Genomic DNA, 12,623 nt, shown 5'->3' on the forward strand with positions numbered 1-12,623 from the left:
ATCCTGGATCCTCCATTGACCTCAGACTTCTGTTTTCTAATTCTAATTTGTTGCCTTTGTCTTGGGGTTACTCCCAAGATTTCTTTCAGCCTTTGGTCTAACCTAAATGAAATCTCCAGGTCATCTCTGATCTGTCCGGTCCCAATTCCATGAGAAGAGCAAAAGAGGGCTTATCCGATTCTCACTGCGAATGCAAGCCACATAATCGCTCGCAGACATTAGCACCTGCCCAGAGGGGGCATTGCCATGGTCGTGCCCTGGCGTCCCCATGCCAGCTGCTGCTTATCATGCTCCCCCCCACCCAGCCCTTGTACCGGGGGTCAGCACACCTGCACGCGCCCAGGCTCCCACCTGCCTGTCACCCACGGCCCCACCCTTCCACCGCTGGGACATTGGTAGGAAGAGTTAACACTGACTCAAAGTCTGATCGTTCTTGAAAATGGCACAGCTGAAGAATCACACATTATATATACTCTTGTTGGTGTTTTTTATTATTTATTTTTATTGTCCCCTCTCACTCGTTCCTGACCATTTCTTAGGAATTTCTGTCAGCAGGACAACACAGTGAAGCTGAAGAAGGCCAAGGAACAGCGGGTCTCGTTTTTCCTAAAGCCCCAATATATTAGACAAGGCTTCCTGATGTAGAAACTGAAGCACTGTCCCCCCCACCCCTGCCACTTCCCTCGGGTTTGCCTTCGGGTTGGACATGATTATCCTGCAGCCATGACTACCACGAGGTTTAAAAGTGATTACACTGGAAAGGCTTCCCAGTGATATACTTTCACAACAAGCTTTCACAATTCATGCTGTTGGCTTCCCTCCGCCCGCCCCAACCCAGTATGCTGTGCAGGAAACTCAGGATTTCTTTCCCCCCGAAAGAGTTGGGCACCTTGCCCTGTGAAAGACTGGCTCAAAAGGTAATAGAAAAAGTGCGGGGTGACAAGGAGAAGACACGCCATTTACTTGGTGCTGAAATCCCGCTTCCCACCCATCACATTACGGATGGAGATCCTAGCCCGGCCCAAAGCTTAACTCCAGACTAGAAGAAGCCAAAGTATGTCCTAAACTCTCATGTGGTGTGAAGGGGGAGGGGGGGGGGGGGTAGCCCTAGACACCTGCTGAATCAAACCACATTTCCACTCTTCCCTTTACAGGGACTCAAAACAGTAATGTCCCAAGGGTTCTAGGGAGTCTGGGAGGGAAACAGGTGTCCATGGGAAAATGGCCTTGATGGGAAAATCTCTACACCTTTTGGAGGGAGAGCCTCCTGGAATAAAGTAAACGTTGTTCTTTTTCTTTTTCATCAGACTGTAAAGACTTGAAGGCTCTTGAACTTTGAGAACACAGGGTGGAAGGTGCAAACAAAAAAAGTCCTTTGCAATACCACACTTGTCAACTAAGTGGTGCTTAGGGGAAGAGGAATCGGATTTCCTAAATGAAATCCAGGCTCTGCTTCTTATGAGCTGTGTGACCCTGAGAAACTTGATGCCTTAATTTCCTCATCTGTCAAATATGAATAATACTTCCTCCCCTCATAAAAGAACCCACATAGAGCAACAAGCACAGATGCGGGTGCATATGAAGTCCAGGGAAGTTAAACTCTTCTGATGTTGAAAGAGATAGCTAATGGAATTATCTCGACAATACCTACACTCTTCCAGGTGGCTGTGCTGTTCCTAGGCACAGTAGTTAGAAGTTCTCTTTTCTCACCTCTGTGCTCTGTACACATTTTAATTCTCCTCACATCCTTCCAGACATCTTTCACAGCAATGGTTGAAGCAGTCCCTCATAATGATTGAAGACCTAACAACAGCACTTAGGGAACAATTTGATATAGGAACTTTGTGGCCGCTCCGTAGTTTGGGAGGCTACTAATGACCCGCCTCTCCCCGCCCAACAGAAAAACCCAAAGACTCCCTTTCAGGTTCTCATTCCCTCCATTGTAAACTGACCCAATATGGTGGCCATTAACCAGTCACATTTCCAAGAGGAGATACCAGCAGATTCCAACGATCAAAGGTAGGTGAAAACTCCAGGTCCCCGCCCACAAAACTCCTCTACTAAGTGTGGTGTATTACAACAAAAAAGAGGCACAAAACAGTCATACAACTCGTTGTAGGCTGAGGGCAATTCAAACTCTCTACATTAGGTACTTGAACGAGTAGTTCATTGAAAGGTCAGATGGAACGCTCTTCTTGAAGCCGGATTCAACTACTTTCTAGTCAAATCAGGTGACAAAATCCTCAGCTCCTTCCTTACGTGGCAGAGCACAGAACAGGACAGAGTCCTAGGCCTTGACTACCACTGTCAGGGACACCCATTTGCCGGGTGCATGAAGATTTTATGCCCGCTTCAGGCCAGGGGAGATGAACGACTTCTCTAGTTAATCCCCGTTAAGTTCACCACCACCACTCTTAACTTGTGAAAAGTACCTCTAAGTATTCCTTATGCTAATTAATAGACTCTCTGGTCTAGCTATTGAGGTACCTGCTGAGATAGACTTAGGAAAGTAGATTCCTAGTTAGAGTCTTTCAAATGATAACTAACTTTCCCTCCAGCAGTCCTAATTAGCAACTTGGCAGGTTAACTCCCGGCCTCTGGAGTGCAGATTCCTTGAAAAGAGAGCTATCGCGTCCTCCAGGTATTAAAATACAACATTTTTTCCTTCTGAGTATCTGACAATGGACAGGCCTTTCCTTCTAGGGAATCTTGCTGCTCTGGGTGCTGGGTTATGGCCCAGTCAGTGCAGACTCCCCTTCAGGAGCAACCGTGAGTGGGGCCTTTGTGCTGGGAGGCCCGTAGCTGTAGCTGGTGTGTTAAATTCAGAATATGCAGATTATGATTTGCTGACTGAGGACGCACAAGCCACCCATATGAGGCAGCTCCCTCAGCATCCGAGCTCTTACTTGGGGGAAGAGAAAAAAAACACAGGGTCATTCAACCCTGTGCAGTTTCAACCCACTAACCAGAAAGGAAGGAAGTCACAAGATTTAGGACTTAACAGATCCCAGATACGGGAAGGGGGGGCGTGGTAGGGGGGCAGGGGGCTAAGCCAGAGGAAGGGCGTTCCTTCATCCTAGGTCTTGGGGGAGGCTGGGGTAGACAGCAGGCCAGCAAGCACCTGTTACTTACCAGATGGTTGGGGAGGAGGTCCCTAACTTTTTATGGGCTCGACTCTAAGTGGTTATTTTCAAAGCTGCCCCAGGAAAAGCAACATGGGAACACGGGGCAGGAATCCGCAGCTCAGGGCCTTATTTAAATGTCCAGACCCTGGGTGTGAGCAGGGTCATCGCTGCCCGGGCGGCGACTCAAAATAGCCGTTTTCTCTTCACAGACTCAGTTTCCTGCCTTAGCCCCAGAGTATAAAGGTGGGGAGCAGGGTCACTTGCACACACCCAGGACACGGACCTTTGTTACCGTAAGCCAGGAGATTGGGGGGGGCCCCGTCACCACAGCACCGCCTTGCCAAAATTTACTAATACGCCAGGAAAAAATGAAAAGAAGGTGGGGGAGGCACGTGGGACGGATGAGGCACGGATGGTGGAATTGAGTGGGTGGACAGCTGGCCTGTGGGCACATGGAGTCCTCGTTACACAATTCTCTAATTTTGTACGAATTTTGTAATAACCTATCATAAAAAGTAGAAAAGTGGAGGCTTTGAAATGCGGATGTAAGGACAGCTTTTCATCTAGACAACCTCTGAGAGAGTTCTAGACTTTCTTCATGCCTTGGAATCCCGCTTCTTACAGACAGCACTCCAAGTATAACAGAAGAATTAGAACCCAGAAATGTGGCACATAACACACACTACAATCCAGCCAAATGTGATTTCTTAATTTAATGCCCTCTAAACCTACAATGATTCCATAATGTCTTTGGATGGAGGAGTTGAAACCTCATGTTGTTCTTTGAGGGCACAAACTCCTGGGCCAACAGCGACCTACAAGTCCAGGGGCTGACCAGATAGAGGGGAGTAAATTGTGGGTTTAAAAAAAATTCTTTTTAAATAACTTTTTAATGTTTATTTATTTTTGAGAGCAAGAGAGAGAGAGAGAGAAAGGAGGAGGAGGGGCAGAGAGAGAGGGAGACACAGAATCAGAAGCAGGCTCCAGGCTCTGAGCTGTCGGCACAGAGCCCGACGTGAGGCTTGAACCCATGAACCACGAGATCCTGACCTGAGCCTAAGTCGGACATTCGACCTGAGCCATCTGGGAGCCCCACACTCTGGGGTTTAAAGCAAGGCAGCTGTCTGCTCCTGCATGTAGGACAGGATTCTTGGAGGAGCCCAGGTCCACCTGCCAGGCTGGAGGGGCGCCGCCCAGGGAGCGATCAAACACAACACACAGGCTGAGCCGGACGTCTATCATCCCGTGAAACTAGCATGGCACACGAGGATGGAGGGCACAGCACCGGAGGAAAGGAGAGCTGGCGGCCAGCACCGAAAAGGCAAAGCCGCCCTCTCCATCAGCACCTGGCACTGGTGTTTATGGGATCACTGAGGGGCAGCAGGGTAGGGAAGGCGGTGGGTCCCGTGAAGGGCAGACACTCCCCCATCCGCCACGGCACGGACACCCTCCTCTCAAGGGATCTCACGGCGCTCACCCTGCTCTCCGCTGGGCAGTGTGGTCTGCCGCGGGCTCACTTGAGCCCTCAACTTCAACTAATGTTGGCTGAGCCCCAACTGTGCACCAGGCGACGGGTCTGACAAGACCGTTTGTTTCCACGAGCGATTGCAGAGGCTCTGATTCATGAAGCTAGAACATCCTGGCTCGGGAGAAAGGACCCGCAGAAGCCAAACAATCACACGTACCCCTGGGAAGTACCGAGAGGATTTCATCTGCAGCAAAGTCCTATTTCAACGAGAAAGACTTAAATGAAAGGAACAGAGGCGCAGATGACATCTCGTTTATAACACCGACAGGTTAATAAGGGGACTCGGGTACCACATTCCACAAGATTAAACATTTGGTTCAACAAAGTCGTTCGGAATAAACGTCTCTAGCTCACGGCTGGGATGGAGTTTGGGTGGAGAAAGCAGAGAGAGCGAGGCCTCACTGGCTGCCCCAGGTTTGGCGGGGAGATCTGTAGGCTCAAAACGCACTTCCCTTCAACTGGCTCGATCGGAGTTTTTATCCAAGCCGCTCCGGTGAGTCAGGTCTGCCTTCTCAAGGGCACCGGTGGTTTGAAAAATCCTAAAATCGGGGCATCTGGGTGGCTCAGTCGGTTAACTGTCTGCCTCTTGGTTTCGGCTCAGGTCACGATCTCACGGTTCACGGGTTCGAGCCCCGCGTCGGGCTCTGCGCTGACAGCGTGGGGCCTGCTTGGGATTCCTTCGCTCTCTCCCTGACCTTCCCCTGCTCGCTCTCTCTCTCTCTCACAGTAAATGAACGTAAAAAAAAAAAAAAAGGAAGAAAAATCCTAAAATTAATTCTACCCTCATGTTCTGCAGTTTCTAAGCACCATTTGACCAAACCCGCTCCTCCTCCACCTTGAGACATTTTCTCCCTCGGTCTGAGACACACAGACTCTCCCTGGCTGTCTCCCAGTGTGTCCAGACTCTTTCCAGTTCCCTCCCCTGGTCCCTTCTCCTCGGTGGGCTTGCCACCTCAGGGCCCTCAAAATCCCCTCTATCTACACTCACTCCCTTTCCTGTGTCTTCTGCCTCAGGGCCCACAAAAAGAGAAACACGGTGCTAACCCTAAACCTCTGGCCCCCCCGGAGAGCTCAACGGGATCAGAGGCTAGCCGACCTGTGGCCTATTAGCAGCATCTTCCATTTTAGGCAGCTCCGCCCTGGGCAATCGCATCCAGACCTATGGCTTTCAACACCATTTACACCTGTGGCCCTTCAACCCTGGCAGGGCATTGACTTCACCGGGAGATGTCTTAAATACCATAGAAATTTCCTTTCAACTGCTCTAGGATGGACTGTGGGTATCAGGTATCTTTTTTTTTTTTTTTTCCCAAAGCTCCCCAAGAGTCACCAGTTAGGGCTGAGAACCAGTGACCTATATTTGATGACTCCCAAATGTACTTGCCTTCACCTGTTTCCTGAGCTCCAAATTCAGGCCAAACATCCAATTCAAAATCCCATCTGGGCCCTCTTGGGGCGCCTGGGTGGCTCAGTCGGCTAAGGGTCCAACATCGGCTCAGGTCATGATCTCACGGTTTGTGAGTTCGAGCCCCGCATCGGGCTCTGTGCTGACAGCTCAGAGCCTGGAGCCCGCTTCGGATTCTCTGTCTCCCCCTCTCTCTCTGCCCCTCCCCTGCTCATGCTCTGTTTCTCTCTCTGAAAAATAAATATTAAAAACAAAGACAAAATCCCATCTGGAACATGGCATAGGCACCTCAAAATTACCATGTCCACAAAAGATTTCTTGATTACGTCATGCTGAGGGCCTCCCCCCTCCCCCCCCACCCCCATCCCGCCATCACCTGTCACCATGGAACCTAGGCCCACATTCCCCCTGGTGGTTCTCATTTCAAGCAACAGCACTAGTATCTGTTTAGTTCTTCAGGCCAAGTACCAGCTAGATTTTTAAAAATTCTTCTCTCCCTGTCCCCAGCACATCCTATTGGTTCTACTTCCAGAAGAGGTTCTAAATCAGAGCACTCTTTATCATTCCCACACCTGTTGACCCAAGCCACGTGATTTCTTTCCTGTGTGACTTTCACAACCGCCCCCCCAGGAGCCCGTCCTCCACCCTCTCACGCACAGGAGACACTTGTGTCAGTTTCCCGTGGCTGCCGTCACAAATTACCACCCACGGGGCGGCTTAAAACAGCAGAAATGTGTTGTGTCACTGTTCTGCGGGCCAGAAGTCTGAAACCAAGGTGGGGGCGGGGCCCTACACCCTCCACAGGCTCTAGGGGAGAGAGTCCTTCCTTGCCTCTTCCAGCTTCTGGTGGCTCCAGGCTTCAAGGAAGGTGGCTTCCTTGGCTTGTGGCCACATCACTCCAGTCTCCGCCTCCCGCTCCACACGGCCTCCCCTCTGCACCTTCTCATTTTCTGTCTCATTTCAGGACATGTGTTGTCACTGTATCCAGGGCCCATCCAAATAATACAGATGATCTCATCTCCAGATTCTTCATTACATCTCCAAGGACCCTTTTCCAAAGAAGGTTATGGTTACCAGTAACAGGGGTTAGGATATGACCATAAATTTGGGGGGGGGGGGTGGGCACCATCAACCCAGTACAACACTGTGTCTTTTAATAGTGCAAATTATACCACATCACCTCGTTAGATTAAAGTGCTCCAACGCCTTTTCACAGCAAGTACCAGAAAGAGAATGAAATCCGACATTCCTTGCTGTTTGATAAAGGCTCTACAGGATTTGGCTCCTATCTGTAACCAAATTTCCTCCTACCATCCCCCTCACATATGACCCTGTGGACACCCCGGCCCTGGATCGACTCTTCAGCAAGTTCAAGCTCCGACCTCAGAGCCTTTGCACGTGCTGTTCCCCCAGTCTTCCAGGACCAGTACCTCCCCCTCCTGCTGGCCTCAGCCTCAGTATCACTACCGCAAGAGAAGGCTTTCAGGTCACCCTCTCTAAAGTAGCTCCATCCCCTTCCAGACATTGACGCCCCCTACCCGGCTGGCAGTTTCCTGTGGCACCAACCCCATCACGTGCCGACCGCCTCCCTAACCAAAACGGAGACCGGGGTCTCGTCTGTCGTGTTCACGGCTGCGCACCTAAGCGCCTGGAAGAGCTGCTTCGCCAGTAGGGTGCACATCCCTCCACGTTCTAAATATTCTACCCTGAGCGTGACTGGTGGGGGTGGGGGTGGGGGGCCAGGTGAACTTAAACCACACCCTGTCTGGAGAGGAGGCTATAGTTGCGGTGTCCGTATATGGACTCAGCCACATCACACCCAGGCAACAGGGGTGCAGGGGGGAGCCAATTTTAGCTACCCCTGCCCACCTGCTCTAAGACCCACACCCATTGATCCAGGTCTCCATTCATGCGTCTTCTGCCTTCTGTAAACGGGTCACAACAGGTACCGAGGATAAGATAAGGAAGGAGACGCACAGTAAGGGAGGAAGCTCGGAGTTTAAAGGGAAGTCACTCTGGGAAAATTCCGGTACCAAAAATAGGAGCTCGTCAGAAAAAATGGCACACGAGGGAAGTAAGAGCAAGACTGAATTCACACAGACAAGAATTCCAGTCAGCGCACGGTGGGTGGGCCCTTCCCTCACCCCCGAATTCCCATCCAGCCATTTAAGTTCAACTAGTACTTACGTGCACCACCCCCCCGCCACTCCAGGCCCCCGCCTCGCGTCGTCGAACCCAGTCCCCCCATTCCCACCCAGCTGGCCCCGCCCCACCGGCGCCCCTAACCCCATGGACGGGGGGGGTTGGGCACCCCCCCCCCCCCGCCCCCCGCCCTTCCTTCTCCAGGCCGGAGATCACCTCCACTGTCCACCCACCAGCTGCCTGAGAGTAAGCCCTCGCTCTTAACATCCAAGTGGACACCAAGGGCCATTGACTTTGGAAGACTGTCTCTCATTTACTCCTTTTTCTCTATCACCACCATGAGATCTTAGATGAGGCCTTTATCATCCGTCCCCCCGTAGGAACAGCCCCTGTTGGCTTTTCTCCTACCCTGCCCATCCCCCCACACTGCCATTTCTCACCACAAAAAGGGCTAAAATTCAGGTCCCTCCCGTGAGCACTCGGTGCCCGTGTGTCCAGCCTCACTGCTTGGTCACGGCTGGATCGAAGCGAACCCAGAGACGTTCTCACCCCGTGCCCTTTACACTTACGTGATTTTGCACACGCTGCTGCTCCCTTACCTGTTTCTGACCTGCCCCCGAGCCCCTCGGGCACTAGTCCCCACGTAGGCTCCCACAGCAGCGGACACATGTTGTGACAGCCACAAGGCACCCGGGACCCAGAGGTCCGGCGAAGCTGTGCATTTCCTTTCCCTGCCACCCCAGAAGCCAGGAGTGACTCCACGACATGGCTCTGACTAATGAGATCTGAGTGGGAATCTGCTGGAGGGAAACCTTTGTTTCCTCCTTCTTCGACCACCAGCAGCGTGTCTGGAGCTCAGGGCCCGTCTTGTGACTCTGAGGGCCTTGCATGAGGACGGAAACAGCCTGGGATGAAGGGACCAGCCACCTGGAGCAGCCAGCCCTACACCAGCAACTGCTCACAGCCAGACCTTTATCATGGGAGAAAAACCGCACCCCCCACCCCATCAATTTAAACCATTACAAACTGCAATTTTTGTTTACCGTGGCTGAAAGCAATCTTAATTGGTATTCTATTATAACGATCCGTTTACAGGGTTCTTTAAGATATGCTTCATCCCTCGGGCTCTATCTTCTTTCTCCCTCTAACTCTGGAACCCAGCAAAGCCTCTCAAGTGGTGAGCCCCACTGCTACACGAGGCTCTGAGCATCGTCGCCCAGGAGGAAAGCAGTCCTACAGGCTGTTACAGGCAGACTGGAGGCAGACCTGACCTTTACTCTCAACGTTATTCCAGAAAAGCATCTCTTTTGGAGCAATTTACAGGGGTACCTGCCCAACAGATTACAAATACATATGGGGCGCCTGGGGGGCTCAGCCAGTTAAGTGTCTGACTTCTGCTCAGGTCATGATCTCGCAGTTCGCACATTTGAGCCCCACATCCCGCTCTGTGCTGACAGCTGGGAGCCTGGAGCCTGCTATGGATTCTTGTGTCTGCCTCTCTCTCTGCCCCTCCCCTGCTCACACTCTGTCTCTCTCTCTCTCTCTCTCTCTCTCAAACAAACATTAAAAAAAAAATTAAAATACATGTGTAAAATGTAACCAAACTTCCATCATGGGGAAATGAGTTCACATGATCACAAAATAACTTTCGAGGCTAATTCATTTTACCATTAACGTCTAATTATAATTAATTACTTCCATGTCTGTTTTATCCTTCAATGGAGATGAAATTAGCAATGTAATGAGTCTGCTGAATTCAAGCTAATCACCAGGTCAAAAGCAAGGCTGGGCTTCCCCAAAGTCCCTAAGAGTTCAGCAGTGAGAATGTGAATTACTCCTTTATTCCTCACCTGGCCAGCTTGCAATAAATCAGTCTGAGTTAAGCCCATAGCGACACCAATGCTGTGCAACTGTTAAGTCTTATAAGTGTTTCCACGACTTTTCAAATCTACCCCTGGTGCAAAAAAGTCAGATTTTATCAGAGGACTATTTTCCAATTTATTTAAATGTTACCGAAATGTTTAAAGCCTCAAACCAGTATCATACGGCTTCCTCTCACTGCTGCTTCCCACACTCTCGGGGTGTTGTGCTAATTTGTCATCAGTCTCTTTTCCGTTCACCCCCAACGCTCCATGTTAGCAACCGCATAAAGCAAGAATGAGGCGGGAAGGGCCCCCCTGAGGATCTCTATCAGGTGACTTCCAACCTGGGCCACACATGTAACAAGGAATCAGCATTCAGGACTGCTTTGCAGAAAGGAGTTTTCAGGATAAAATTCAGGAGTACAAAATGAAAACAAACTGCAACCAAGCAAACATGAACAAGCCACAATGTCTAATTCACGGGATGACTGATAGCCTGTGGTTTTTAAAAAACTGGACACCTTAAAAAGCAGATTCCGGGGCGCCTGGGTGGCTCAGTCAGTTAAGCATCCGACTTCGGCTCAGGTCATGATCTCGCGGTCCATGAGTTCGAACCCCACGTTGGGCTCTGTGCTGACAGCTTGGAGCCTGGAGCCTGTTTCAGATTCTGTGTCTCCCTCTCTCTGACCCTCCCCCGTTCATGCTCTGTCTCTCTCTGTCTCAAAAATAAATAAACGTTAAGAAAAAAAAAAAAAAGCAGATTCCTTTCCCCAGGATATTAATGGGGGGGGGGATCAAGTATTCAATATACACAATGTTCAACGCTTTTCCAGCCATTAGATTCCTCCGACTTTAAATGTTCTTGGCAGAGGAGTGAACAGGAAGTCTGCTGGTGAAAAGGAGGGTACCTCTTATACGAGAGATTCCATCAGGTAACATAAAGTTGGCAGATACGAGAGATCCTCTCGTATCTAACCACAAAAAGCAGGAATACAGTTGTGCTGGTCAGATCTCTATGACACATCTACAATATAGCAAACACTTTTAGATGCTTTAGAAGCTGAAGGTTCTTCGAAGAAACAGGACCAGAGACATGTCCCCTCTTACCTTATGAAGAATAAAGATGTGCAAACAGAAAGAGAACATCTTAAAAAATGCAGAACAGTGGGGCAACTGGGAAGCTCAGGCGGTTAAGCGTCCGACTTCGGCTCCAGTCACGACCTCACAGTTGGTGGGTTTAAGCCCCATGTCAGGCTCTGTGCTGACAGCTCAGAGCCTGGAGACTGCTTTGGATTCTGTGTCTCCCTCTCTCTCTGCCCCTCCCCTGCTTGGGCTCTGTCTCTCTCTCTCAAAAATAAACACTAAAAAAAAAAAACTTTTTAAAAAATGTAAAACAGTGAATGATTAGGGGTCAGCTGAGTGGTGAAAAATGCACTATATGATACAGAGAGAGGGAGGCAAGCACTACACGAGGTCAGTGGTAGACCTTTCTTTGATTTGGTCCAGATTCAGGGTCACATGAATGAAAAACTCAAATCCTGTATATTCCTTTCTTCTTTTGGTGCATCAGGACCTGAGCCCAATTGTAGGGCCAAAAGCCATGGGTAAAGACACACGTGGGTGCAAAACTGCAGGGAGCAGACTTTTGGTCGGAGGCAACTAATCGTCACTAGGCTTACAGTTTACTCGTCCGAAGAGGGAGTGGTATCACTTGTTTTGTGGGCAATTACCCTGGGCTAGCAGGAAAAACCTATCTGCCACTTCCGTGGGTACACACTCTCCCCTTTAGAGCCAAACATAGGAAGAACAAGCTGCTTGGAGGAATCACGTGAATTCCTCCCTTTCTAAAAATACGACTTTCTGGCATAAAACACCACAGCACATGGCTCAACTTAGTCACCCAGCCCGTGGCCAGTGCTGGAATGTGCATCACATCGCGCTCTGCACCAGCTGGGTCCCCACAGCCCTGCACCTGTGCCATTGGGCAGCTCGGCCAGAAAGGACGGCCATAAGACCGACCCCCACTTAGAGGAGGCTGGGAGGCTGGCAGCTTCTGGAATGTTCACAAAGCTGCTGCACGACGGAACTTATTCCACAGGGCTTTCGTCCCATCCAAGGGAAAGGAAGCATTCTCATGTGTGCTAAGAAGCGGGTCAACTTTCTTCCTTCCTTCCTTTCTTTTTAATTTTTTTTATTTTTGGGGGAAATCGATCATCAAGCGCACACACATCTTCCCTTCCTGACCCACTCTATGTGACATAAGGAAACAGCTGTCGTGAGCTCCCCGTGTAGGGCAGGCACACTGTAGTGTCGGGGGAAGTGAAGGCACACGGGATCTCCCCACTTTAAAGCACCTCATCAGGGGCGCCTGGGTGGCGCAGTCGGTTAAGCGTCCGACTTCAGCCAGGTCACGATCTCGCGGTCCGTGAGTTCGAGCCCCGCGTCGGGCTCTGGGCTGATGGCTCAGAGCCTGGAGCCTGTTTCCGATTCTGTGTCTCCCTCTCTCTCTGCCCCTCCCCCGTTCATGCTCTGTCTCTCTCTGTCCCAAAAATAAAAAAAAT

General features: G+C 50.4%; 1 protein-coding gene and 1 long non-coding RNA gene across 2 annotated transcripts in view; both read right to left on the reverse strand.

The window, feature by feature from the left end:
• Positions 1-12,623, reverse strand: part of KCNK1 (potassium two pore domain channel subfamily K member 1) — a 55,473-nt gene that overhangs the window by 13,822 nt on the left and 29,028 nt on the right. The window lies entirely within an intron of this gene.
• LOC121023257 (uncharacterized) overlaps positions 12,248-12,623 on the reverse strand; it is an 808-nt gene continuing 432 nt past the window's right edge. Inside the window, exon 2 of the long non-coding RNA XR_005787326.1 lies at positions 12,248-12,416. This is a non-coding gene — a long non-coding RNA (uncharacterized LOC121023257). The remainder of the gene's footprint in view (positions 12,417-12,623) is intronic.

This window comes from Herpailurus yagouaroundi, unplaced genomic scaffold (genome assembly GCF_014898765.1).
Source record: "Herpailurus yagouaroundi ecotype Mexico unplaced genomic scaffold, PumYag 530, whole genome shotgun sequence".
NCBI classification, from domain to species: domain Eukaryota; kingdom Metazoa; phylum Chordata; class Mammalia; order Carnivora; family Felidae; genus Herpailurus; species Herpailurus yagouaroundi.